The sequence below is a fragment of the Dipodomys spectabilis genome, unplaced genomic scaffold, assembly GCF_019054845.1.
Source record: "Dipodomys spectabilis isolate Male_0828 unplaced genomic scaffold, ASM1905484v1 ptg000557l, whole genome shotgun sequence".
NCBI classification, from domain to species: domain Eukaryota; kingdom Metazoa; phylum Chordata; class Mammalia; order Rodentia; family Heteromyidae; genus Dipodomys; species Dipodomys spectabilis.
In genome coordinates, this window is record NW_024871234.1 from 802,813 (window position 1) to 829,349 (window position 26,537).

General features: G+C 36.4%; 1 non-coding gene across 1 annotated transcript; it reads right to left on the minus strand.

Moving 5' to 3' along the window:
* Positions 1-3,513: 3,513 nt before the first annotated feature.
* On the minus strand, positions 3,514-3,620 carry LOC122100056. Its single transcript, XR_006146084.1, has one exon. It is a non-coding gene; the product is annotated as a U6 spliceosomal RNA (small nuclear RNA).
* Positions 3,621-26,537: the final 22,917 nt, after the last annotated feature.

Below are 26,537 nucleotides of genomic sequence, written 5' to 3' on the forward strand. Positions count from 1 at the left end.
ACAAGTGGCAAAGGATTAATAGAATAAAGATTCCATTTACTTTCATATATCCAATATAATATACTTAACCCCTTATGAAAAGTTAAATCCAACTGTAGAAACAATGTCAAAAATATAAAATAAGCCTTAATATGAATAATCTGGCACACATAAACCATCATCTACTCAGAAATGCAGTCTCTATAAATATTTATGTGGTGCAGAATAATAAGAATTTAATTAATGTATATGACTTTTATGTATCATCTGAAATACTCCTCGTTTATATAATTGTATATAATTTTATAGACGTTACCTAGACAGGAATTTAACGTGCATGTAGAAATCAAATTTCCACAATTTATGCTAGATGAGAGGAGTCATACTCTCTTGTACTGTGTGGTGTGAATTTTACCACAGTGCTGAACCCTTCCACTTAATACCAAAAGTCATGTGCAATAATTTATTATTTGATGTTAAGATGAGTGCTAATTGTAGAATACACTTAGAATTATTACATTAACTCACAGAATTAAAAAGTAATGATATATTATTTGTTTAAATTCCAATGCTTCTCAATTTTACAATTCATGAAATATATTATTAAAATTAGATTCACTTTCTTCTTTTCTATAGCTGCTAAAAGTAAAATTATATATTAAGGATTCAACATTAAGAAATCAATAATAAGTAACTTATTAAAATGATATAGTACTAAACTGTGATTTGAATTATGGTTCTAACAAATTGTGATGTAAACAGCTGTTAATAGAATTATAGTTAATATTTTTAAACTTACCAGCTTGTTATTTGTTTCCTAATTGTGTCATTTGTTATTTTTGGTCCAAGTTGACTCTTCATCTTTATTGTTTAGTTTTCTATTTTATCTCTATTGATTTGCTGACTGTGCATTTTGTTTTCCCTTTTTAGTTACTGACATGAGGCTGAAAATCTGAATGCTAGTTAATTACTTCCTATGTTAAAGTAAAATTTCTGCTCTCCACATCTGTTCTACTCTTAGTATAGTATTTTCCCCAGTCCCATATCCTGTCTTGCTGCTCTCATGTATTTTATTTTAGTTTATTTTTATTGTGAGGGGTTACAATTACATGGGCATGATAATGAATAAATTTCTTATCAAGCATTGTTGCCTCAGCCTTTGTTTCCCCTTCTCATCCCTTCTTTATTTTATTTTTTATTTAAATTTTACTGTCAAGGTAATGTACAGAGGGATTATAGTTATCTAAATAAGGTAATAAATTTATTTCTTTTCTAATTTGTTATCCCTTCCCCCATTTTTCTCCCTTTTCCCTCCCAAAAGCCCCTCCAAGATTATTTCCAACATATTGTCTTCTGTGTATCACTGTTACATAGGCTCCCCCTTGTCCTTTGTCTCACCATTTTTCCCTTTCCCTAACCTAGTTCATATTTACAATAACCAGAGTTATTCAAAATCAAATACAGTGACTAAATATTAATCAAAACCAAATACAGCTACTACAGGGGATAAACTACAGGTGGGGAAAACACAAAAGGATAAAAAAAAAAAAAGAAATCCTGCAGTACATTAAGAACAACAACAACAAAGAACATGTCTTGGAGTTCATTTCACTTGGAATCACCTTATACGGTCATATGTACATACCTATAGGGCTATTCTGCTCATCTACTAAGATTATCCTTGATGTACACAATAATGCTCCCCTATTACCCAGTAATCTCACTTCTGGGCATTTAACCAGGTGGCCACAAGCAATGCCACACTAAAGCTACCAGCACAATTATGTTTATCACAGTATTATTTACCATAGAAAAGATATGGAATCAATCTAGAGGCCCCTCAGTAGATGAATGGATCAAGAAAATGACACAAACACACACACACACACACACACACACACACACACACACACACACACACGGAATACTATGCTTTCATCAGAAAGAATGATACCACCTCATTTGTAAGGAAATGGAAGTTCTTGGAAAAAATTATATTAATTAAGCCAGACTTAAAAAAACATAGGTCCCAGAGTTTCCTTTATTTGTAATAATTAGTTTACACCAAGGATAATCTCATGTATTTTAATTTGACATTTTGTCCTATGTTGAGCATACAACATTATTGCTATATTGTTTGTTATTATTTCTGCAAACAGGCAGGTATATTTAAAGAATTATGTTTATCTTATCCAATACTGGAGGAAGAACATCCAAAAGAGCAACCCCTATTAGGAAGAACAACTAGTACTTACTTAGCTTCATTCCTATGTAAGGCCAGTGTTGTCCCCTGTATCCTCATGTTGTAAATTACAAATCTATACCGGTTCATCCTGTATCTCTACTATTTTCTACATTATGACCTAAATGCCCCAGGAATTCCACTTTGCTTTACTTTAAAAAAATATTCTCTCTTAATGTTTGAGTTTGGTGTGTGTGTGTGTGTGTGTGTGTGTTTACAAAAAACAGAAGACAACATTTTTCCTCATTTAGAATACATCATTCAGGTCATTATAGGTTGTGGATAATGGGAGAAGTCTTGTTTTAAGGATGAAACATAAAAATATATTTGTGTATGCACCACAGTTTATTAGTCTGTAGTTGGACACTTAACTTCAATTATTATCTTGGCTTTTGTGAATAATGTGAATAACAATGAAATACAGATATATTTACAAGTTACCCAGAGAGAAATAATCAAATGATTGGTGGGCCAGATGATATTTCAACTTTGGATTTCTTTAGAAAACTGCATACTACTTTCTACAAGGAGAATACTAACCTGTATTTTGACCAAGAGTGTAGAAAGTTTCCCTTTCTCCACACTCTCACCAGCCAACATTACTACCTTTTGAGTTTTTTTTAAAAGGGCAGGTTTTTACTGTGTGCAGGACCCAAGATGACCTCAGACCCAAATCCTTTTACTCCAACCTCCTAAATGCTTCGAATTACAAGCCTTTACCACCACACCTGGTTCTTTTGATTTTTTTGATGAGGGTTATAATAGTTATGAAGTAGTATCATAGTAATTTTGAATTGCATTTCTCTAATGACTTCTGTTTACAAAGCATTAAGCCAGCATAAAAGTGGTATTAAACACAACTTTGTAAACCCACTGGCAATTTTCTTTGGGCCTGGCTTGCTTCACTTAATATAATTTTTTACAAGTCTTTCCATTTCCTAACAAATGGGGCAATGTCATTCTTTCTGATGGAGGCATAGAATTCCATTGTGTATATATCCCACATTTTCTTGATCCATTCATCTAGAAGGGACATCTGAGTTGGTTCCATTACTTAGGTATCATAAATAATGCTGCAATAAACATAGTTGTGATAGTAGTTTTAGTATGGTCTTGTTTGTGGTCATTTAGGTAAATCCCCAAAAGTGGGATTGCTGGGTCAAAGGGAAGCTTTATGTGGAATCTTTTGAAGAACCTCCATAATGCTTTCCAAAGTGGTTGAACACGTTTACATTCCCACCAACAATGCTGTATGGTTCCCTTGTGGCCACATCCCCTCTAGCATCTGTTGTAAAAATATGGAACGCTCCACGAATTTGCATGTCATCCTTGTGCAGGTGCCATGCTAATCTTCTCTGTATCGTTCCAATGTGAGTGTATGTGATGCTGAATTGAGCACAGAATATTTTTTATATCTAAAGTGCAATTGATTTTTTTAAACTACACAATTCAAAAAAAGGAAGTTCAAAAGAATTGTCGTAAAATTTTACAACCATATATTTCTTTTTTTATTTTTATTTTTTGTGAACATACTGTACAGAGGGGTTACAATTACATGGGCAAGATAATGAGTACATTTCTTATCAAGCATTGCAGCCTCCTCCTTTGTTTACTCTTCACATCTCTTCTCAGCCTCCTCCCCCCGCCTCCCCCACTCAATCCTCTCCTCCCCCCCTCCCCCCGCACCAAAGTTGTAAAGTTCGTTTTCGACATGACAACTTGTACTTCTCATTGTTGCAACGGGTCCACCTGTATCCTTAAATGACTTGTTTTTCCCCATCTCCTCCACAAATTATACCGACATCAAATATAGTGAAAGCAGGGGTTATACTGTGGGGGAGGGACATACAAAGCAACAAAGAAATAATCTTATAAATGCATTAGAAACAAATGCATGAAAGAAAAAAAAAACATTTAAATACATATCTAAGGGTTCATTTTCCTAACATCACATTATCTGACCTTTTTTGCTTGACTCATACATATACTAGATATTGCAAATAAGGGAAACCATGGGACCTATGTTTCTTTGGGCTTGGCTTACTTCACTTAATATAAATTTTTCCAAGCCTTTCCATTTCCTAACAAATGGGGCAATGTCATTCTTTTTGATGGAGGCATAGAATTCCATTGTGTATATATACCACATTTTCTTGATCCATTCATCTACTGAAGGGCATCTGGGTTGATTCCATATCTTAGCTATGGTAAATAATGCTGCAGTAAACATTGTTGTGCTGGTAGCTTTAGTGTGGTCTTGTTTGTAAACATTTGGGTAAATGCCCAAAAGTGGGATTGCTGGGTCATAGGGGAGCTCTATGTGAAGTCTTTTGAGGAACCTCCATACTGCTTTCCAAAGTGGTTGAACAAGTTTACACTCCCACCAACAATGAAGTAAGGTTCCCTTCTATCCACATCCCCTCCAGCATCTGTTGTTATTAGATATTAGAGTTCTTGATTTTTGCCATTCTAACTGGGGTGAGGTGGTACCTTAATGTTGTTTTGATTTGCATTTCTTATATGGCTAGAGAGGTTGAGCATTTCTTCATGTGTCTATTGGCCATCTTTCTTTCTTCTTCAGAGAATTTTCTCTTTAAGTCTTTAGCCAACTTATTTCATGGGCAGTTGTAGAACCATACATTTCTTACATAAGCACACATTTAAGAATAAAGTCAAGATTGTCATGTCAAAAACAAAATAATTCCAGATGTTTGTTATTCACGAAATGTATAGGAGGAGGAATTCAACTATTCTGTACAAGGCACCTGTCATAATGAACACTGCAGCAAGTGTTAAGGTTTGTTAAAAGTTTTAATGTTTTAAATATATTTAATTTTGGGAATTTGTTTATATATGCCAAAATTAGGACTCTTTGGCAGGTATAAAACTTTTCTATAAAGTATTTAAGATTTATAATAGCAGACATATCCTACTAAGTATGTACATTTCAGAATTTAGAGAAATTTTATTAATGAGAAGTCACAAAGTTTTTGTGTAAAGAAGCAGAATAAAGAGTTCACACTTTGTTTACTACACAGTTTCTGTTAAAACTTTAGGGCTTCCTTAGTTTATATGTTAATGAGGAAAAATGATGATATAAGCCATAAACAAATAATGAGATGTGCCATAAATAGTAATCTTAGTGGGTAACTTTAAAGACTGCTCATATTCTATAAAACTCTTGTTGAACATCACAACCTTAGTCAGTGTTAAATGTACAAGAATATGAGAAAATAGTAAAACCTAATATGTAGCATATTTCAAATAGTTAAAACACTGATGTTTTTTATTTTATTAATTAATATTTAATTATTGGTTTTCTTTATTTGTAGCATTGCTTTACTTGTTGACATATAGTACAACTTTTTTGGGGGGAGCATCCAGTCATGGGGCCTGAACTCTGGGCCCGGGCCCTGTCCCTCAACTTTTTAGCTCAAGGCTAGTGCTCTGCCACTTGAGCCCCAGCGCCACTTCGGCTTTTTTCTTTTTGCTTATGTGGTGCTGAGGAATCGAACCCAGGGCCTCAGGCATTCAAGGCAAACGTTCTACCACTGAGCCACCTTCCCAGCCCTTGTACAACCTTTTGTAAGTCATCATTAGGAGGTGCTTTGAGAAGGTTACTTGGATGGCCAAACCAATTTTTATAGGTGCATGTTAATTTACAAAGAGGAAAATTAAGAACACAATATGTATTAAAAAATTATCAAATAGAGTCTGAATCAGGAGTGTTGATAAATGTTCACACCTAATATCTTAGCCCTAGGCTGAAGCAGTAGTATTACAGAGTTGAGGCCACAAAACGTGACAGACTGTGTTTTGTTTTGTTATGTATTTTGATTTTGTTGGTGATGGGGCATGAACTCTGGGGCCTGGGTGCTGTCACTCAGCTCAAGGCTAGCGCTTCCACTTGAACCATTGCACCACTTCCATCTTTTTTGCTTATGGGTGCTGAGGAATCAAACCCTGGGCCTTATGCATGCAAGGCAAGCACTCTACCAAAGAGCCAACTTCCCAGCACCTGAGAGACTGTGTTTTAAAAAAACCATCTAAACAACATTTGCTTTCTGCTTTGGGTTATATAAGGAAATATATAAATATATTTTTATATTTTTGTGAATTGCACTTCTAAATTTATACTAACTTCAGCCACTTTATCCTTTTCAAAGTCATGAAATATCTCTGAGAGTTTGCTTCTGTGAAAATTGTTTTTGCATTTATAATTTCTTCTGAGTTATTTTTATTTTTATCAAAATAACTTTATATTTCATGTTGATGGGTTATCATACATCAAATGCCTTCAAATGTACATGTAGAGTTTAAAGATAGCAATATGAATATTCTCATACAGCTCTTGTTTATCTGTTATGCACTTCCTGTATTATGATATTTCTCTCTCTTTCAATCTCTCCCATTTCCTCTCTTTCTCTTTCATGCTCCATGTCTGGTACTTAGGATTTCGGCTGGTCTACTATTCCTTCAGTATCCACTGGTTTTGTGGGAACATGATAGCGACCATCAGTTACCCTTGCATTCTTTAAGAGTTATAACAGTTACATGATATTATTCTTTGCCATTCAAAATGGCAAAACAGCAAATCTAGGAATTCCTTTTCATTTTATTACTATTATAAATTTTATCTCATAAAAATTGTTGGGATGGATAAGATACTGTGACCTGTGACCTAAAAGTTCTTTTTCTTGGGGCTGGGATAGTGGCTCAGTGGTAGAGCGCTTGCCTTGCATGCCTGAGGCCCTGGGTTCGATTCCTCAGCACCACATAAGCAAAAAGAAAAAAGTCGGAAGTGGCGCTGGGGCTCAAGTGGTAGAGTGCTAGCCTTGAGCTGAAGAGCTGAGGGACAGCGCCCAGGCCCAGAGTTCAGGCCCCACAACTGGACCCCCAAAAAAAGTTCTTTTTCTTTTACAAACAACCTTTTTCTTTTATTATCAGTTAGTAACTACATATAATGAAAACAAAGCTATCCTATGGAAAGTAGACCGAAGTTGCTCACAGGGATGAAAAACAAAGGAATGTGAGAAGTGAGTACAAAGGATGCCCATCATAGAGCACAGATCCTAGGAGCAATTTATCATGTACACTTTGTGAGTATAACAATGTGCTGGAAGTATAGGTTAAGTCACTGAACAACTGATATTGATATATATATATATATATATATATACACATATTTATATCTGCATATTTATTTATATATGCATATATATGTTTTTATGCCCTTATATATGTACAAATGTATGTTACCATACACACAAGTACACGTATACATATACACATGTATACATACACACATGGAGAAAGACACATAGTTACAGACAACACAAGTTTCACTAGTTGTTGAATATGCCTTGGGTGGAATGCTTGGAACCAAATATGTTGAAGATGTATTTGTCTCTCAGAATTCTTTTACCACTCCTCTTATCTCTTAAAATTGGTAGTTTTTGACAGATTCGATTTGCAAAATGTGGTACAAGTGATAGCAAATCACTCAGAAATCTCAGTAAGTAAAGGTCATATGGTGTTTCCTTGCTCCCCACAGAATGCTTGTTCTTGTAGACACTCTCAACAACCAGAGCAGCAGGAGAATACCTTGATAAAGAATAAAGTTATAAAGCTTTAAATGGCATCCTTACTTGAACTCTTTTCCAACAGCCAGCATCAATTCCTAAGCAGATGAGTGAATCCTCAGAAGACTGGATTCTACATATACATTTAACCAACCCATGTGAAAAGTCTTATGTGAGAAATGCTGACTGAGGTCTTGCTGATTTCCTGGCTAAGAAAATAAGGAAAAAAAGAAATTTTTTTTTAATTTAATTTAATTTTATTTGTGAACATACTGTACAGAGGGGTTACAATTACATGGGCAGGATAATGCGTACATTTCTTACCAAGCATTGCAGCCTCCTCCTTTGGTTGACCCTTCACATCCCTTCCCAGCATCCCCCCTCCCCCACTCTTTGTTGCTTTGTATGTCCCTCCCCCACAGTATAACCCCTGCTTTCACTATATTTGATGTCAATATAACTTGTGGAGGAGATGGGGGAAAACCAGTTGTTTAAGAATATATTTTTAATGTTTTAAAGTTTGAGAATAATTTGTAACCTGTCAACAAATGTGTAGAACACAATTATACCAAGTGAAAAAAAATGCTGGCTTTTCATTTATGTGCTCTTGGCCTTGGCAAGTGATTTTAGGTGTGTCAACACAAGTAGAATCAGCAAAAATCAAGCCATCACTTCTTCATTTAAGATGCAAGGAAAGGATACAGGTTGAACCATTTTAACAATGAGATGTACAACACAGTCTATCAGAGTGGGGGTGAATGGGGAAGTTGGGGATGTGTGAAGGAAAACTATGGTAGAGGAAAAACAAATGATGGGGTAACAATGCTCAAGAAGAAATGTACTCATTACTTTACTTAGGTAACTGTAACCCCTATGTACAGTATATTTACAATAAAAATATATGTTAAAAAGATACAAGGAAAACTTCTGTACCTATAAGAATTTGTATTTGTCACTCAATATCAGTAAGGTATTGGTTTTAGGACCAGAGGCTATGAAAACTTTGGATACTCAAATTCTCTACATGAACACAGTATATTATTTACTTTAGAATCTGCCCACAAGCTAGTGCAGAGTAATTGCTATGAAAATTTTTACTACATTCTATGTTTGTAATGAAACATAAAATTATATGCACTATCAACAGATACAATTTTTTCAGATAAATTTTGTCTGCAGTTTGTGGATGGAATTGGGAGAGCAATTTTGAAAAGCACAAATTTCATCACCAAGACCGGTCTGCAAATTGTAACAAGGAGCTAATACAGCATCATTGAATAGTATGGAACTCTAAGGAGAAGTACTTGAATTGAGACATTATCAGAAAGTGTAACAACCCAAGGACTTTTTAGAAATTCAGCTGCTAGATTTCTCATGGAGAGCTTTCATAACACTTTGTGAAACACAAGTCAGAACCTCACTGAAGTGTAGATGGTTTTCCCTCTCCTTTCTGTCATGCTCTGTCATTATCAATCAACATATAGCTAATCTTGAATAATCCTCTAATAACAAAATGTTGATGGAGTGTTTATATGCAGAAAATCTGGGAAGGCTAACTTTTTCCAATTAGGACAGTCTGTCTTCTATGACCCAGCAGAGAGAAAACTAGGTAAGAATCCATTTGTAACCTTCTGAATAATTCTGATTCTGCCCACATCAGTTATCTATCCATACCTGTGTACAAGTGAGAAGATTTTAAAAGCATTTAGTATTAAAAATTTAAACTTAAATATAGAATGAAATTAGTTCCAATGCATTACATTAAGATATTTAGAAACAACTGAGAAACCTAAAGGTCTATAAGATTTATTTTTATTGGAAGTGAAGGAATATTGGAATTTGATTCTCTACGGTTTAAGCAATTTGCAGCAGACTTGATACTTATTAAATTTTGTATATTGAAAGGAATACAAGCCTCAACAATATATCAATACTATCCTCTTATTTATCTCTAAAGGTTTATGCTTCTAGTCTCTTAATATTAAAACTTCAAAAAATTTTATCTGTAGCAAGTTGTGCAAAGGGGTTTCACTTCCTCATGTCAGTGTTGAATAGAGTGTATGTGCATTTCAATGTTCAGTGCATCTGGATCATTGTCAAATTTTCCATTTTTCTTCCTTCCCTTACCCCAAACCCACCTATCCCTTCAAATTTCCTACTTATAGTGTCACATATGTACATTGAGTGTTATGACTGTATTAGTCCACCATTTCACTCTCCAGCCTTCTGCCCTACTCCCTTTAAGCCAAGATCCCCTTTTAAGACTTGTTTCAACTTCATGGTATTTTGTTAAATATCTCTACCTTTGGCGTTTGGCTATGGGCTTGCCACATCCTCTCTTCCATGTTTGACCACATAAATGAGTATATTTCTCCACATTTCTAATCTCTGAATGGCTGAGATAGGTCTCTTTTACTATTCACCTTCTGTCCTAAATTTAGAATTGCACCTTCAGAGCCATCCTATAGAGTTTTTTTCTTCTCTACACACTGAAGATGGAAAGGAAATAATTTCCATGATCTTAGCATTATGCTATCCATCATGAATTTCCATGCTTATCACTTCAGCAGTCGATGTTTAAGGACGATCTTCAATTTCTGATGATAGGAGCATGAGTCAGTTTTAATTATGCAGATTCCACTATGTAGTGAGCCCTAAATTTTCAATAAATTTCTAGTAACATTTTATTAATAATTTAATAAGTTTTATTTCAGTATTTGAAATGCTGCCCCAATTATTTTAAAAGATTCACAATATGTTAGACTGCACTTTTCCCCCCATTTTCCCCACTAGTTCAGGTTAAGTCTCCTTTGGCTTTATTGTTTGAGAGGCCAAGGGATGAGGGTAAACAGAGAAATGATCATTATTCAGATATCTCCTTTCTCTTCTGTTTCTGCTATTATTGTTGAGAGGAAGACTGGAGCAGGGAACAAGAGTGATGGTTGACTTCACCATACAAGGGAGCATTCCTGGCATGTCAATTATTGTTTCTCAGTATAACTTAAACTGCTTACTCTTGCCTTCTCTGTAACAGTAACTGAACTGTGGCTTCCTTGGTGCAGGAGGAAGCACACTAACAGGTTACTACCTGTAAATTGGTATCTTATATCTCAGCTTACTACCAAAAATATAAAGCTCTGGCTACATAAATGCAAAGGTACTGATTGTCCAACAATACCTTAGTGAGCAGTAGACAATTCTACTCAGCTGCCCTCTCTTCTCATATCCTCCCCTTTACTCCCCTCCACTCATTTACCCTTCCATTCCTTCTTTCTTTGTCTCTCTTTCCTCCATATTAATCTCTATCTTCTCTCTTTTTCTTTTCCAGTAGCAAGTGATTTGGTTTATCAGACCACACATAAATAATTGAACAAATATTTATTTCTCCTCTTTTTGTGATTATTTATTCTTAAGAAGTGAGTTCTAGCACAGCACCAGTGGCTAACACCTAGATACACAGTAGGTTCAAATTTGACAATTGCAATTCCAAGCTATTTTAAGTAGATAAACCTAAGATATTCTTTTCTCCACTTGTGGTAAAAGGAAGAAGTGAAGGTGTGGCTCAGGTGGTATAGAGCAAACATTGAGAATTAAAGCCCAGATAGAGCTCAAGGCCATGAGTTCAAATCCCAGTACCAGCACAATATAAAAAAAACTGAGTCCTTTGTCTTTGAAAAGGGATATTTCTCCAAAAATTCATACCCAGGGAAAATTTCAAGGTCCAAGACTCTTTGTAAGTCTCTTTCACATCTTAAACTGGTTCCTCTGCTTGATTCACATAGTGGAAAATAGGAGTCACACTTCACATTAAAAAGTATGTGCATTGCTGAACAGTTCTTACCATTTTTAATGTAAAGGAAGCATGAGAGAGGAATTCACCTCATTTGGGTGAGTTAGGTTTGACTCACTGACAGACTTTTGCAAGTAAATGAGGGTCTGTTTACACATAAAGAAGTCTATAAGATGGTTTTCTAGGAGAGAGAACAAGGTAGCTGTTCTCCAAGTTTGAATCAGAGTAAGTTTATTCTGATGATATTGCAAAGAGAAGCTCATCTCATAGAACACTATGCAGACAGTAATTTCAAAAGTATTAAAAACCCATGTCTATGTTGTGAAGTAAAAGGAAATATGTTAAATATAGTTAATGGCTGAGTGACATGTGTAAAAGAGTTCTGTAACCACAACTAAACTATAAATTTTTCATCATGTCCCTAACAAGAATCTGCAAGATAGGCCTGGCTAAATCTGTCATAGAGGACTGGGTTCATGCAATTGTCAGTTTTGTTTAGGGTCCAATATCTTCTACAGTCGCTTGGGCTGCAAACCGCTCACACCACATGCAGTGTCTGGAAAAACGTGCTGTCTTGCTAGGCAACTAAGGGATTTTTGTGCCACTGTGAATATTTATCGTTTTTCTTATAATTATACCTGCCAGTGTGAAGTCATTTCACAATAAGAATAATAGTTTCTGTACCCTTTGTTCCACTAACAAATCTCGGATGTAAATATAGCTGGGAGCCCGTGGCTCATGCCTATAATCCTAGCTACTCAGGAGGCTGAGATCTGAGGGTCACAGTTCAATGCCACCCCAGGCAGGAAATACCATAAGATTCTTATCTCCAATAAACCACCAGAAAACTGGAAGTGGAGCTATGTCTCAAGTGGTAGAGCTCTTGCCTTGAGCTGAAGAACACAGGGACAGCACCCAAGCCCAGAGTTCAAGTCCCAAGACTGACCAAAAAATAAAGTATGTGTATATATATATATATATATATATATATATATATATATGTATATATATGTATAAATGATGAGATGAATTACATTTAAATATAAATCAATATTTATGATATACATTTAAAATATATATATGATATATTTATAATATATACATATATTTATATATAAGATCACATTATATCTATATGTTTATAAATATATTTGTAATTCATGTCCAAAGAGTACATCTGAAGATTTTGGGGAAAATGTAGTGTGTCTAAAGGCTTATTACTGATCCATCATACTTTCAATCATTTTTTCCACTTATTACAATGTCTGGAGTACCAAGACAATGATTATTTTATTCCTTACAATTTTGGATTAGAAACACCTACTTACTTGATATGAAACCTACCAAAATGTGATCTTGAAACCACACACCACAAACTGGACATATACATCAATTTAGCAACTTACAGGTCTCAAACTTTTATTTGAATCCTGTATCTCGTATACATTGTTTCCTTCCAGTCAGCTACATATACAAACATGCCTAGATTTTCATCCTCACATGACATAGTAAACGTAACATTGTAATAAAAAATAATATGATACTAAAAAAAACCTTTGCAAAAGTAATTAAATTTTATATTTTAAATTTAATACACTATTGAAATACTGATGAAAGAGCAGCTGAGAGGATGTTTCAAATATTAGAGTGCCTGCCTAAAGAGCATGTTTCTCATTCCAAGCATCATTATTTACATCCTTCCTTCTCCCACATAAAACATAAATAACTACAGAATTAACCTACATGTTCCTTAATCACTCATTGAAGAAAGAAATTGTAATATATATATATATATATATATATATATATATATATATACATATACACAATGAGGTACTATTTAGCCACACATAATTATGAAATCATATTATCTTCAAGAAAATAGAACTGGAAACATTCATATTAAAGCAATAAGCCATACTGTGAAAAACAAATACTAGATTTCTCATATGCAGACTCTCGACCCAGAAAATAAAATGAATAACCCAGGTGTAATAGATAGAACTGATTAAATTTGGAAAAAAGTAAGAGGAGATGAAGAGAAATACTGTGGAGTAAATATGTTCAAATATTTCATAAGTTAGTATGATGACATAATAAAACATAACTATAAAAATAGGCTAATGAAATTAATAAAAGGAATAAAATTTAGCAAGCTACATTATATGGACGTATGTGTATAACACAATAAAATACCTTGTGAAATTAATATTTGCTAATAAAAAGGCAAAAATTAATTCCAGTTGTTATAGATTCATATGTTAATTTCCATTTTTTGCTCAGATATTTCCCTGATAAAGTAAAAGGAGAAATAGGTTTTGTTCATTTAAATTATTCCAGTTAACTACTGTCAATGTGAAATTGTTCAACTTAATTATTACATTAGAATATTTCCAATGTACTCTTCAAAATATTACCCCATAGCTATATACTTTTTGCTATTTATTGAATATGTTTCCTTTACTTAATTAGTATAGACCATTTTCTGAATGTAGTTTGGTTTATGCAACTAAGATATATAATATCTGACCAGGAAATCAATTATTCAAACAGTTTTTATCAAAAATGCCTATAACAAAATAAAGAGGTAAATCCAAAGTATGTATATTTGAAGACAATACCTGTTTAGTCCTCTTCTCACATTCCCCATTCCCTTCTTGAGAATAATACACATTGTAAGGAAATGCTTTAAATGTTTTACAGAAATAGGTTGACTTTAGACCAATGAGTTACTCTATGCTGCATTTTTATTTACATTATATACAAAAAAGCAAAATTCTTACCTTATCATTTTCCTTAGACTTTATACTCATGTTTAAGCTCTGATGGGTGACAGCTAAAGATATAAACATTTTTGAACAGTGGCTAAATTTAGGCTGAGGAATTTATGTACAACTATACTCTTGCAGATAAGCCTCATCAGTGCTGAGACCACAATCGCAAAATGTTAACCCAAGGTATTAACAGTCTCTGAGCACCCTGAACATCCCACCCCCAAGAAGATGTCACTACCATCCTCAGACCAAGTGTAGACAAATCTCAGGACATCTCACACATCTGGAATGGCTCATAACACATCTTGGCATTTCTTAACTGTACACACCAATATGCAGAAAACTCAGCTACCTTATTATTGGTTGTAGGTCATGGGGTTTGAATTCTAGACCTGCACGCAGTCCCTCAGCTCTTCAGCTGGAGGTGGGCGCTCTACCATTGTAGGTACAGCACCACTTCTGGCTTTCGGGTGGTTCACTGGAGATAAAGTCTCACAGATTTTCTTGTGCAAGCTGGCTTTGAACCACGATCCTCAGATCTCAGCCTCCTGAGTAGCAACGATGACAGTTATAAGCCACTGGCAGTGACTGGCTTCAGCCACCTTCTTAGACACAGGGGAAACCCAACTCATCAGGCCACAAACCACATGCAACCCTTCAATTCAGACTTTGTCACCAGCATCCAAAACCATTCTTCCATGGATGGAGAGCATATAATTGACACTACCATCCCACCCCTGCTCCCATTCACCCACTCCCTGCCTGCCACAGGCCATGACCTCTGGAGTTCTTGGTAAGGCACCACCCACCCTGCTATGGCTTCACACTGGGGCAAACCTGGAGAATTCTTAGAAATGTCTGTACAGTGAGGCCAGCATCTGGTCTCCCAACCCCAGCAACCCCACTACTTCACCATCTCTTGCAAGCAAGGAAGGGGTGTCTTTCTTTCTTGTTTTTTTTTTTTTTTTTTTTTGGTTGAGGGGCTTGAACTCAGGGCTTGGGTACTGTCCCTGATGACTAATTTTCCTCCAGGCCAGTGCTCTACCACATGAGCCACAGTGCCACTTCTGGTTGGAGATTGGAGATGAAGCTCTTGTAGGACTTTCTTGCCTGTGCTGGGAAAAGATATCCTCTGGATCTCAGGCTCCTGAGTGGCCAGGATGGCAGGTGTGGGATGACAGGAGTGAGACACCAGCTCATGGTGTAAGGTGTCTAGTCCTTCAGAATTTCCACCTAGTCCTCCTCTAGATGCTACCACCTACACACCCTGCAATAAACATGGTTGTGCTGGTAGCATTAGTGTGGCCTTGTTCGAAAATATTTGGGTAAATGCCCAAAAGTGGGAGTGCTGGGTCATAGGGAAGCTCTATGTGGAGTATTTTGAGGATTTTGGATACTACTTTCCAAAGTGATTGAACAAGTTTACACTCCCACCAACAATGCAGTAACGTTCCCTTCTGTCCACATCCCCTCCAGCATCTGTTGTTATTAGAGTTCTTGATTTTTGCCGTTCTAACTGGGGTGAGGTGGTATCTCAATGTTGTTTTGATTTGCATTTCTTTTATGGCTAGGGAGGTTGAGCATTTCTTCATGTGTCTATTGACCATCCTTCTTTCTTCTTCAGAGAAGTTTCTCTTTAAGTCTTTAGCCCACTTATTTATTGGGCAGTTGTTTCTTTGAGGATTTGTTGTTGGGGGATTAAATTTTTTGAGTTCCAAGTATATTTTAGATATGAGACCCTTGTCCGTTGTATGGCTAGTGAAGATATTCTCCCAATCCTTGGGCTTTCTATTGATCTTGCTAGCTATGTCCTTTGCCATGCAGAAGCTCTGCAACTTCATGCAATCCCATTTGTCCAACCCTTTTTTGATTTGTTGTGTTTCCGGTCTCTATTCAGAAAATTTTGGCCTGTGCCAAGGAGACCTAAGGTTTCTCCTATTCCATCCTCTAATGTTTTCAGAGTATCTGCTTTGACTCCGAGGTCTTTGATCCATTTGGAGTTGAATCTCGTGCAGGGTGATAAATATGGATCTAGCTTTAGTTATCTACAAGTAGTTAACCAATTTTTCCAGCACCATTTACTTAAGAGGCTGTCTTTCTTCCATTCTATTTTTTTAGCTCCCTTATCAAAGATTAGATAGCTATAGGTCTGTAGGTTCATTTCTGGGTTTTCAATTCTATTCCATTGGTCCTGAGGTGTGCTCTTGTGCCAGTACCAAGCTGTTTATTCCTATGGCTTTATAGTAGAGTTTGAATTTTTGTATTGATATTCCTCCAGCAGTGTTCTTTCCGTTGAAGATTGTTTTTGCTATTCGGGGTCTTTTATTGCTCCATATGAATTTTTGGATTGCCTCTTCTATTTCCTTGAGGAATGAGGTAGGAATTTTGGTAGGTATCAACTTAAATTTGTAGATAGCCTTGGGAAGTATTGCCATTTTTACGATGTTAATCTTTCCAATCCTGGAGGATGGGATTTTTTCCAATTTTCTAAGTTCTGTTTTGATTTCCTTTTTCAAGTTTTTAAAGTTTTCATCATAGAGGTCGTTCACTTCTTTGGTTAAGTTAATTCCTAGTTATTTTATTCTTTGTGGGGCTTTTACAAATGGAGTTGCTTTCCTAAATTCAGCCCCACTTTTCTCATTGTTGGTATACAGAAAAGCCATTGATTTTTGAGGGTTAATTTTATGCCTTGCTACTTTGCCAAAGTTTTCAATCAGCTTGTGTAATTTGGGAATGGAGTCTATGGGATTCTTTAAGTACAAGATCATGTCATCTACAAAGTGGGAGAATTTTACTTTTTCTTTCACTATTTGGATCCCCTTTATGTCTGCATCTTGCCTAATGGTTGTAGCTAGGCATTCTAATACTAGGTGGGAAAGAAGTGGAGATAGTAGACATCCTTGTCTTGTTCCTGAGTTAAGAGGAAATGGCTTTAGTTTTTCACCATTGAGTATAATGCTGGCTGTAGGTTTGTCATATACAGCATTTATTGTATTGAGGAATGTTCCATGGATTCCTAATTTTTCCAAATCCTTCATCATAAGGGGGTGTTGGATTTGTCAAATGCTTTTTCTGCATCTATTGAAATAACCATGTGGTTCTTATCCTTGCTCCTATTGATGTGATGAATAATATTAATTGATTTGTGTATCTTGAACCAGGTTTGCATCCCTGAAGTGAATCCTGTTTGATCATGGTGTATGATTTTTGAATGAATTGTTGACGTCGAATGGCCAAAATTTTGTTGAGAAGTTTTGCATCAATGTTCATCAAAGAAATGGGTCTATAGTTCCCTTTCCTTGTTGAATCCCTGCCTGGTTTTGGGATGAGGGTCATGATGGCTTCATAGAATGTGTTCGGTAGTGAATTTTCTCTTTCGATTTCATTGAAGAGTTGGAGGAGTATTGGTGTGAGCTCAGCTTTGAAGGCTTTCTAGAATTCCGCTGTAAAACCCTCTATTTCTGGACTTTTCTTAGCTGGGAGGTCTCTTATTGCTGTTTCTATTTCAATGCTTGATATGGACCTGTTAATATGGTTTAACTCATCTTGTTTTAGTATTGGCGTGTCAATATTTGCTAGGAAAAAATCCATTTCTGCCAGGTGCTCAAACTTATTAGCATAAAGTTTTGAGAATTATTCCCTTAAAATGTTCTGAATCTTGGTTTTTTCCGTGGTGATGTTTCCATTCTCCTCTCTGAGTTTATTTATTTGGGTGTGCCCTCTTCTTTTTCTGATAAGATTTTCTAAGGGTCTGTCAATTTTGTTAATTTTTTAAAGAACAAACTCTTTATTTTGTTGATTCTCTCTATAGTGTTTTTGGATTCTAATTCATTTAATTCTGATTTAATTTTAGTTATTTCTTTCCGTCTACTGGATTGGGGTTTATCTTGCTGCTCTTTTTCACGAGGGTTCAGATGCCTCATTAAATTGTTGGTTTCAGATCTCTCCAATTTGTTGATGTAGGAACTCAGAGCTATAAACTTGCCTCCGAGTATTGCCTTTGCTGTGTCCCAGAGGAGCTGGTAATTTGTGTGCTCGTTCTTGTTGAATATGATGAACATTTGAATTTCCTTTCTAATCTCTTCTTTTACCCACTTGTGATTCAGCAGTGTGCTGTTCAGCCTCCATGTGTTACCGGACTTTCTTTGGTGGCTTTTGGTGTTGAGTTCTAATTTTATTCCCTTGTGGTCTGATAGAATGCAATGTATAACTTCAATGTTTCTGAATTTGGACAAGTTTGCTTTGTGGCCTAAAATGTGGTCTATTTTAGAAAATGTTCCATGTGCTCCTGAGAAAAACGCATATTCTGATGCTGCTGGATTAAATATTCGGTAGATGTCTGTTAAATCTAGTGGATCTATGCAGTTGTTAGATCTGCAGTTTCTCTGTTGAGTTTTTGCCAAGTTGATCTATCTAGTGGGGAGAGTGGTGTGTTCAAATCCCCAACTATTAATGTCTTTGGATCTATGTGGAAGTGGAGGGAAAATAGTGTTTCTTGGATAAATTTGGGTGCTCTTTTGTTTCGCGAATAGATATTTAGAATTGTAATATCCTCCTGAAGGAGAGATCCCTTAATTAGTAAGTAGCGACCTTCTTTATCTCTTCTCACAAATTTTAATTTGAAGTCTATTACATCTGATATTAGGATTGCAACGGCCACGTGTATATAGGGCCGTTTGCTTGGTAGATTGTGTTCCAGCCTTTAACATTGAAAATGTGTTTGTTTTTAAGGGCAAGATGTGACTCCTGAAATCAGTAGATAGAAAGATCTTGCTTTTTAATCCCACTAGACAGTCTATGTCGCTCAATTGGAGAATTGAGTCCGGTAAGTTTGAGAGATAGGACTGAGATGCATTTGCCATGTTATCCACCTTTTTGGGGGCTGTGACAACTGTGTCTTTCCTGTGGTTCTTGGAGTCTCAGTTTGGGTGCAGTTTCTTGGTGTTTATTGTGGTTTTATTGGTTTTCTATGTGTAGGACATCTTTAAGAATCTTTTGTAGTGCTGGTTTGGTGGAGATGTATTCTTTCAATTTTTCTTTGCTATGGAAGGCTGTTATTTGGCCTTCATTTATGAAGGAGAATTTAGCTGGGTACAGTATTCTTGGTTGATAGTTGTTTTTCTTTAGGGCATGGCATACATCATTCCAAGGTCTTCTTGCTTTGATTGTCGCTGCTGAGAAATCTGAGGTGATTCTAATTGGTTTCCCTTTATAGGTGATTAATCTTTTATCCTTGACAGCTTTTAGGATCTTTCCTTGGTCTGAATTGATCCTGTGTGGATTATAATGTGACGGTGGGATGTCCTAATCTGGTCAGGTCTATTTGGTGTTCTAAAAGCTTCTTGTATCTGAATAGGTCTATCTTTTTGTATGTTTGGGAAGTTATCTGCTAGGATCCTGTTAAAGAAATTTTCTAGACCATTAACTTCTGTTTCTCAGTTCTCCTCTACACCCATTATCCTTAGATTAGGCCTTCTGATGATGTCTTCCAAGTGTTGGATAGATCTATCATATTTCCTGAACTTGACTTGGATGGTTGTATGTTCTTTCTCTATAATATCTAGGCTGTCTTCAATCCCTGAGATTCGATCTTCTGCCTGGTCTAACCAGCTGTCGAGACTTTCTACTTTGTTTTTTATTTCTTTTCCTTCTAGTTGGTCAGCTTTAGTGGCTTCAAGTTCTTTGTTGAAGCTTTGTTTTAGATCTTGTATGAACTTTTTTACTTCCTTAATTTGGTGTTCAGTGTTTATTCTCAAATCACTTAGTTGATTGGTTATGGTTTCCTTGGACTCCCATTCCTTCTGTTCCATTCAGCATTCCCTTTGTGGTCTCCCTGACTTCCTTCAGCTCTTTGTTAATGGATTCCATGAATGCCTTTAGTGATCTTTGAGTATTCTCATCCTGCTCTCTCAATTCCCGTATTACTCTATGCTTGCCTTCCTCACGTTCACACCATTCCTGTAGTTCTCTTTGAGTGTTCTCAGCCTGCTCACGCCATTCCTACCTTTCTTTTTGAGTATTCTGAAGCTGCTCACACAAATCCTGTATCTGTTTTTGAGTAGGTGCCTCACGCTCATGATATTCCTGCATAAACCTTTGGATTGTCTCCTCTCTTTCACTATCAGGCTCATACAGAGTCCTTTTTATGTTTTGAATCTTTTCATTTATCGTGTTTGCCAGCAGTGTTTGTAGAGCCATTTGGGAACTCTACTCTGGATTATTCATTATCTATTCTGTCCTGATTATCATGAGTGGGAGTTGCAATACCCGGAGTTGCCATTTTTCTTGTGTTTTTCCAGCTTACTCTGCCCATTTGGGATGAAAATAACACCAGTTTTGTGCTAGAACACTATCTTAAGGCAAGCATCAACCAAGGTCTCTATTTGCACAGTCTATAGTCTGCAGATACAATGTAATTCAACAGATAAATCTATTCAACATCAAACAACTATATATTAATGGGCTACAAAATGCAAAGAAGAATTTGGCAAACCAGAAATTATTAAGTTTAGGGAGAGATGTGAGTAAAAAATAGGAATAGAGTGATGTGGGAAGGCACAGGGAGAGTTAATTTAACTAATTCCTAATCTCAAAGCAGGAAATAGGTTGGATAGTATGAAAGGAGAGAGAGAAAAAAAAGAAGAAAGAGAAAGGGAAAAAAAGAGACCAGAGAAAATAGAAAAGTAAAAACTAAAAATATGCAGGACAAAAACAAACTATTCAGAGAAGAATGTGGATATAATGAGAGAAGAGGAGGGGTATAAAGGAGATGTGAAAAACTGAAAAATAAAAATACTTAAATTATTATATAGGTTTAATGAGGTAGTACTGCTATTAAGGAATTTAAGCCTAAGAGGTTTTGAATTGAGTAATAAATTTGTGGATTAAGTGTGTACACAATGGGGGATAAGGCCTAATAATCGACTACGGGTTTATTTGAGGATGTGCAGAACAACAATTAAGTCACATAAAGAAGAATGAAAGAGAAGAAAAGGTGAAAAGGATAAGAAAGAAAGAAAAAAGATCTGAAGTTCAGTAGAGTTAAACAAAAAAAAAATTTTAAAGGAAGAAAAACGCACACACACATATATCCCTAAAATAAAAATTATAAGAGGAAAAAAAGTTACTAGAAAACTTTTTTTTCAAAAAAGGTAAAAATTAAAAATTAAAAAAAAAGTTTTAGAAAAAAATTTTTTTTATATATTTTATTTTATTTGTGAACATACGTACAGAGGGGTTACAATTACATGGGCAGGATAATGCGTACATTTCTTACCAAGCATTGCAGCCTCCTCCTTTGTTTACCCTTCACATCCCTTCCTAGCCTCCCCCCCCCCATAAAAAAAATTTATAAAATGTACAAAAAAAAGAAAAAAAGTTATTTGATTTTTTTTGGAGGGGTGGGAAAAATCCTTTATCTCCCTTGTGTCCATTACCAGCCTCTTGTTGGAGTCTCTGGTCTACTTGTGGTGATTGATTTTCTTGTGGCTTGCTTGGTTTCTTAAGTCAGTTTGGTTGAACAAGCAGAAAAATGCTCTGCTTTCTCCAATGTTTTGCGATCCTCCTCCCAGGTTAGTTCAATGTGAGGGAGATCTGCTTTGAGTATCACAAAAGAGGGAGATGGCTTTTTCCTCACGTTCAGAGATGCTGTGATGAGGCTAGGTTCTGGGTAGAGTTGAGGCCTTTCAGCAAACAGTAGCTTTTCCCGAGGGCTAGTTTGTGAGAAACTCACAAAGCCAAGCCTGGAGCCACTCTCAGGGTTTATGTTACTGAATTTCAATTGATTGTCAAGGCTGCTAAAGGGAAGGGCAGCCTCTGGCTCTGATTACTCAGTGAAGAAATCCACTCCTGGGGCTGGCGCCCGTGCTGGGTGACTTTTCCCTGGGTGGAGCTGAGTCTGGCAGGTCGTTAGGTTCTTGTGACCTGCTAAATGACTCTAGTTTTCTTCCAAGGCCTGAGTTGGAGCTAGAGGGTCCACTGAGCTTTGTCAGTATCCAAGATGGAGACCTCCGGGACTGGGGCGGGGGGTGGCCTTCCCTCCTCTGCTCCCTGAGAAAGAGTGAGGACTGTTAGGCTTCTACTCACGCCGAGTCTTGGTTCCTGTGTCATCTGTGGTCTGCGAACTGCAGGATGAAGATGTCTGCTCCTTGTCTGTTCTTTCTGTGTTGAGTAGAATCTGCTCGCCCACCGTGTGTGGCTCCTTCATCCCGGACTCTCTGTTTTGCAGGTATGGCGGCTATATGGCCACCTCCACCACCGCTGCTGCCACAGTGGCAGCTACTGGCAAGTGCTCAGATCTGTCTCCTTGCCTGAATTTTCCCTCTCTGGCCTAACTCTCTGTACTGTGATGGTACACTTGGTGTGATTCTCTGGCTTAGGACTATTCACTGGAACTCTAAAACTGCTTTCTATGCAAGAGCTTGTTTAGCATAAAGCTTCTCCTCCACCATCTTCCCGGAACTCTGAATATATTTCTTTTTGGAAGTCTCACCCTTTCCCTTGCTCTCTGTTTTTCTCACTCACTGGCTTAGTTTTTATTATTATTATTATTATTAATATTATTATTATGGTGATGTAGAGGGGTTAGTTACATTCGTGTGGTTATGACTATATTTCTTTTTTCTTTGTGGCTTAAACCTCAGTCCTGGGAACTGTCTCTGAGCTCTTTTACTGAAGAATGGCACTCACATTGAGTGACAGCTGTACTTCCACAAGTACATTTCTTTTTGAACAATGTCACCCTTTCCTTCATCTTTTCCAGTGTTCTCCTCCATCCCTACCAATAAGTTCCATAGTTCATTTTGAACATAATATCAACTGAGTACTACTGCGCATATGTTCATCCTTTGTCCCTCATTTCTAGGTCCCCTTTACCTTTCTAAAGAGATAAATGAAAAAAAATTACAAAAATGAAAGAAAGTAAAGAAAAAAATCATCTTGTTTCTGTTTCCTGGTCACTGGTTATTTTTGAGGAAGGTTTTCTCTCTCTGTGTGTGTGTGTGTGTGTGTGTGTGTGTGTGTAAGTGTGTATGTGTCAATACTGGAGCTTGAACCTAAGAAACTGACTAGCTGTTTTACTCAAGGCTAACAGTCTATGACTTGAACCAAATTTGCCCTTCTGGATTTTTGAATAGTTAATTGGAGATAAAGTTTTCACATATTTTCCTACCTGAGCTTACTTCAATCCTCTTTCCTCAAATTTCAGCCTTCTAAATAGCTACAGATACAGGTGTGAGCCACTGGTGGTGCTTGGCCTACCTTCTTTATGTTAAGTAGTTGAAATTTAAAAGAAAGTTGCAACAGTAGTACAAATGAAATTAACTTTCCCAGCTTCATTAAGTTTTAATACTTTGTCACACTTAATGTGTACAGAACAACATTTTTTGTAGATGTTCCTGCAATTTGGCTTTCATCTTGTTTTTTTCTCATGATGAACTTGATTTTACAGCTTTTACATACTAAATATTGATAGGAATATGTCCCGAGTGCATTAATTATCTCTTGTTGGCTTTCATAGGAAATGGTGCAAGCTAAAACTTGTCATGACAAATTTGTGTGCCACACCCTGATGATATACCCACATTCTTAGCCAGAAGACAGTAGTGCATGTTACAAATCATTTAGATGTGACAAAACCTTGACTCAGGCCTTTTTACCACCTCCTTCTATGTCCTTCTCTTAGCAATCCTGAGTCTCCAGTGACCATGACAGAGCCCTGATGGACCTTCTCAGTACACACAGCCAAGGTCACCAGTCAGGCATGGCACCCACATTGGGATGTGAGACCGGTGTTTGCTTTCTATGATTGCATGATACAGGAACTGTTAGGTCCCTAAGCTGTCCACAGTCCTAAGGGTTCCTCATTGAGCATTCGAACATAAGAATTAAGAAGATATCAAATTCAGTCTTCTTTCTGCCAGTTATGCACGTTTTTCTTCTGCTGCTGTCATCTTCTGTTGAAAGAAATGATCTGGGCTCTAGAAGCCATTTTGCTTATTCTAGACCCTTAGGGTAAGTCTGGGCTTTATACTTAGACAAAAAGATATGTAGTGAAAAGAATATAGCAAACTTAACATTTTTTCTATTCTATTATTACCCAAATATGTTTGCAAATTCTACCAATAATGCTTATTATTAAGAGACATTTATTTAACAGTCACATTCTCAAATTCCTAACTTCCTCAATGAGCTAAGAGAAGCCACAGAAACTTTCCGGGGCAATTCAGTCCAACCTCTTATTCAGGGAGTAGTGCCAGTGTGCTAGATCTCCAAATTGAACAAAGAATACTGCTTATATCTCAGATTACCCACCCAAACTATACCAAAGGAATCTAAGGACAAGAGATTAGTCTGACTTGGGAACAATGCAGATAAAATAAGATGAGTTCTAAGTTAACAGAAACAAAAAGAAATTTTTGTTTATTCATATAAAAAAGATACTTGGGTAAATTTGGGTGCTCCATTGTGTGGTGAATATTTAGAATTGTAATATCTTCCTGAAGGAGAGATCATTTTATTAGTATGTATTGACCTTCTTTAACTCTCCTAGATAATTTTAATTTAAAATCTATTTCATCAGATATTAGGACTCCAAGTCCTGCATTTTTATGTGGGCATCTTGTATATACATTTTTTTCAAATTTGGGGAGGGGAAGGAAAATAACAAAATGATGAACAAAGGATATAGGTTGACACACTGTAACAATTAAATGTACTCAACACTATGTTGAAAATGAAATTTATATCTTCAGGGGTGGTGGGAGAGGAGTTGGGAAGTGGGGAAGGAAGGTGGCAGGAGAAAAACAAAGGAGGAGGTAATAGCACTTGATGGGAAATGTACTCATTACATTACTGAAGTAACTGTAATCCTTCTGTACAGTATTTTTACAATAAAAATATATACAAATAAATAGTTACATTTCTCTTTATCACTCAATTGTGGTTATATGCATTTGGTACTAGCTTCTTGAAAGTCCTAAAGAACTCTTTCACATGAACTCAGCTTGGTATTCTTTTGTTGCTGTTGTTGTTGTTTTTTGTTGTTGTTGTTTTATTGTGAAAATACAATACAGATGGGTTACAATTACATGGGCATGGTAATCAGTACATTTCTTTTTTTTTTTCAATCGTGGGGCTTGAACTCTGGGCTTTGACCCTATCCCTCAGCTCTTCAGCTCAAGGCAAGCTCTCTACTGCTTGAGCCACAGCACCACTCCCGGTTTCCTGGTGGCTTTTTGGGGATAAGAGTCTCATGGACTTCCTCAGTACTCAGCCTCCTAAGTAACTAGGATTACAGACTTGTGCTACTGGCACCCGGCATGAGTACATTTCTTATCAAGCAATGTTTCTTCCTCCTTTGTTTCCCCTTTCCATCCCTTCCCATCACCACCTCGACCCCCCCCCTCCGGCCAAAATTGTAAAGTTCATTTTTCAACATAATGTCTTTTACATCTCATTGTTGCAATGGGTCCACCTGTATCCCTATTTAAACAATGTATTTTTTCTTTCCCCTCCAAAAATTATACCAACATCAAACACAGTGAAAACAGGGGTTGTACCATGGGGGAGGGACATACAAAGCAACAAAGAAATCATCTTAGAAAAAATGATATTAAGTGAAGTAAGCCAGGCCCAAAGAAACATAGGTCCCAGGGTTTCCCTTATTTGCAATAACTAGTATATGTCTGACACAAGCAGAAACGGTCAGATAAGTTGATATTTGGTGAAATGAAGCCCAAGCTTGAGTTTTTTAAAATACATTTTTATTTGAAAAAAATCTGTAGAGAGGGGTTTCAGTTACATGAGTGAGGTAATGTGTACATATACTATCAGGCACTGTTACCTCGTCCTTTGTTTTTCCCCTACCATCCTTTCCCTCTCCACCTCCCCAAATACTCTCTCCTTTCCCACCACAAGTTGTAAAGTTCCTTTTCAACATAGTGTCTTGTACATCACATTGTTACAATGGGTCAACCTCATATCCCTATTCAAACATTTTGTTTTTTTCCTTTCCCCTCCCCCAAATAGAAAAATGTATATATAAGATGCAGGGCACGAGAATCAAACCCAGTGCAAACATGTATTATAGCGTGGGGTAGGAACATACCAAAGGAAAAAAAAAATCACATAATACATTATAAATACATTAAAAAAAACCTGTAGCAAGAAAC